General features: G+C 36.9%; 1 pseudogene; it reads left to right on the top strand.

Annotated features, from left to right (window-relative positions):
• Window positions 1–660: 660 nt before the first annotated feature.
• Window positions 661–2004, top strand: LOC123626802 (annotated as a pseudogene).
• The last annotated feature ends 1877 nt before the right edge of the window (window positions 2005–3881 follow it).

Here is a 3881-nt window from a genome sequence, read left to right as displayed (position 1 = left end):
GTGAGTATTGGAAATAAACTCAGAGGATGCTAAAAGGCAACCAATTTTCTCTATATATATTTAAAATTAAAAATAGTCCACTTATCTAATATTGTTTAAAATAAGGAATCTCCACATGTACTTTTCACTTTTAAAGAGAAGTTTATTTCTTTTCCAACATATCAAAACAGGGTGCCAAAATTTAGAATTTCTAAGTCCTTGAAGATATGTTATCACCTGGAAATGTTTAATTTTATAATAACTTTGTTTCCAATTCCTTTGTTTGCTTTAATCTATCTACCTTATATTAACTCTTGAGGTCCCAAGGAAAATTCCTTGGTAGACAAACCTGCTTCTGAATCTCTATGATCTATCCTGGTGAACAATGTTGGATATTTTTAAAGAAAATAAAAGGTAGTAAATAGTATCCATCTGTTCTTCCAACAAAGTTCTTTTTGTCTTACTCCTCTTCCACTATATTCAATTCTGGTAGGATTCAGCATCAGATACCCCTATCATACTCTGCACAGGAAAAAAAATTGGACCCGAGTTGAAAAGTTAGATTGCTATATCCACTTGGTCACAATCAGGAAGGAAATAGATGACATAAAGAATCTGTTGGGGAAGGAGGCGGTGGGGAACCCAACCAGAGTGAAAACATCGTGAAGTCAGGGAGGAAGAGCCGCCAAGATGAAGGTGAAGATGCTGAGCCCGAATCCAGACAACTATGTCCGCAAAACCAAGTTGGATTTACAGAGAGTCCCAAGAAACTATGATCCTACTTTACATCCTTTTGAGGTCCCATGAGAATACATAAGAGCTTTAAATGCTACCACACTGGAGCCGGTGTTTGCAAAGCCAATCCTTGCTTCCCTGGAGGGTCTCTGAGATGGAGTCAATTGCTCAGCAAAGCATCCGAAGAGCCTGGCTGCTGCCCTTTCTGGGGCATGTGATGGAGACGTTAGAATTTAGAACCTGACTGAACAAAAATGCATCCGTGCAACACAAGCACATGAGGGTTTTGTACGAGGAATGTGTACTCGCTTTTGTGGGACTTCTTTTTTTTTACTGTTGGTGATGACAAAACAGTGAAGCAGTGGAAAATGGATGCACTGGCCAAAGGAGAAGAGGAAGAGCCACTGCATACAATATGAGGAAAGACAGTGGATACCGGAATTGATCATCACCGGAAAGAAGCTGTTTTTGTCACATGTGGACAGCAAGTGGATATTTGGGATGAGCAAAGAACCAGTCCTATATGCTCAATGACCTGGGGATTTGACAGTGTAAGTAGTGTTAAATTTAACCCAACTGCGACATTTCTTTTGGGAAGCTGTGCTTCTGACAGGAATATAGTACTATATGATATGAGGCAATCCACTCCTCTGAAAAAGGTTATCTTAGATATGAGAACAAATACAATCTGTTGGAACCCTATGGAAGCTTTCATTTTTACTGCAGCAAACGAAGATTACAACTTACATACTTTTGATATGCGTGTGCTGGACATTCCTGTAATGGTTCATACGGATCCTGTATCTGCTTGATGTGGATTACTCTCCCACTGGGAGAGAGTTTGTGCCTGCTAGTTTTGATAAATCTATTCGAATCTTTCCTGTGGGCAAGAGTTGAAGCAGGGAAGTCTATCACACGAAGTGAATGCAACATGTTACCTGTGTAAAATGGACTTCTGACAGCAAGTACATTCTGTGTGGATCTGATGAAATGAACATTCGTCTGTGGAAAGCTAATGCTTCTGAAAAATTGGGTGTGCTTACATCAGGAGAAAAAACAGCAAAGGATTATAATCAAAAGTTGAAGGAGAAATTTCGACATCATCCTCATGTAAAATGTATAGCTCGTCATCAACATCTACCAGAATCTATCTACAGCCAGATTCAGGAACAGTGCATCATGAAAGAAGCTCCCCAATGAAAGGAAATAAATAGTCTTAAACACAGCAAACCTGGATCTATACCAATTGTGTCAGAGAAGAAGAAACACATAGTGGCAGTTGTGAAATAATATTTGATATTCCTAACAATCCTGATATATAATTATTTGCTAGTTTTGATTTGAGAACTCTACGAGTAAAAGTACTGGGCCTAGTTTAATTGCAAACATTTCAATTATATGTGTAGAGATTTATTGTTGCTCATTTTACCTACCCTGAAAAATTATCCATAAAGGCAGCCTGGTTGATGAGACTGTTTTATATTTAATCTGTTTTCTTCTTTCATTGAAGAATACAATATTTGCAACTAACTTATAGTTTACTGTTAGAAATTACAGATATGTTTTCTCTCTGACCTATTATTGTAGACATTGTATATTTGAATTTATTAAATACATATTATAAGACCAACAACAACAACAAAAAAGAATCTACTGGTAGCACACCAACCACACACGCCCCCATCCTAACCTTGTATGTTGGATTCCTCACTGGGAGAAGAGTGTAAGTCTCAAGCTTTCGTAGTTTGCTTTTGATACCATGTGGAAAGAACCTCTTTGGACGGAAACAAGGACCAAAGAAAAAACACGAGAGAGACCAATGAAACATGGTCCTAAAACATTGTTGAATGCCTAGATGCCAGCAGGTCTGATGTCAGGATCAGATCTTGGATTAGCCAGTAATTCAAGCCCAGGAACTTTTTTCACTTAATCCATTAGAGTTGGATGATTGTTTCTTGTAATTGAAAACTCCATGACTAATATAGCACCTTTACTTCTTTTCCCCTTAAACCTAAAATCCAAGCCCTCTGAAATGTGTGAACTCTTTATTTCTCTTCCTCTGAGTCCCATTTCTAATTAATCCCTACCTTTCCTAGCCCTATAGAACCCAAAATACATCTCATGTTAAATGTGTGTCCCTAAATCTTAATGTTGTGTTACCTAATGGACATACAATTTTTTCATATCAATGCCCAAGATGAGAAGAGAAAAAGGACAACATGGTAAGAGAATTATTCTTCTTTTCTTTCTACGGTGTAGAGTAAGATCTACTTTTTTGATTCTATACTGGTTGGTTACAAAACTAGATTTATAACTTCCAGTAACCTTGCTTAATTTTATATGTCTTCAAAGGATTGTTTTATCCTTTATGGGACTTTTGTGTAGGCTTGATACTCTCCAGGAAAGCTCTCTAGTGAACACAGTTTAGAATAGTTGTATAGAATATTAGATTCATAGCAACTGACAGTTCAAATATTTTTATAATTGTCACTCACTTCCAACCAAGTGAACTGTTTCTCAAACGGAACAAGTAAATCTAACCAATGTCTGCATTTCAAACATATGCCCTCAATTCTGCAGTATCTGGTGGTGTTCTATGGTTTATTTTGTCTCCATCCCTTATTTTTCAATGTAACTTCTCCATGAGGTGTTATGTTGTCTGCTTCACTACTGTGAGAAGCATAAAAGCAATCTAAAATGAGAGTAAACAGTAAGCACCTCAAAGCCACCCCCGTCAGCACTAAAGTGTTTTTTTTTACCCCCATGACTCATAAAAAAAGTAACTAATAGCAGTGCCACACAAGGGTCATAGCCCCCAATGGAGACAAAATGTTATTTCAAAATGAATCAGTTTCATGATGGTAATAGCACCTAATTTGAACTTGTCTACTTTGGGTTGCTTGGTTTATAAATATTAGCACTGTGAGTTCATTATTGGATTGATTGTGCTCATAACAGGTAATGTCTCTTATCACCATGATGCCTAGTCCTTTGCTACTATGTTCAGTAATTGATATCAAGCTGTTTTGTTTCATGTTAAGAGTCAAATACACATATGAGGACAAAGAGAGAATGATGTTTCACATGGAAATTCTGGGTTTTCTTCATTTAAGTCTCTAAAGATGACTTTTATTATTGGGCAAATTAAATTTTTAATAAGCATCTTC

This window comes from Lemur catta, chromosome 23 (assembly GCF_020740605.2).
Source record: "Lemur catta isolate mLemCat1 chromosome 23, mLemCat1.pri, whole genome shotgun sequence".
In the NCBI taxonomy this organism is placed as follows: Eukaryota; Metazoa; Chordata; class Mammalia; order Primates; family Lemuridae; genus Lemur; species Lemur catta.
The sequence above is the reverse complement of the archived record's forward strand: the minus strand, read 5'-3'. Positions and strand labels throughout refer to the sequence as shown.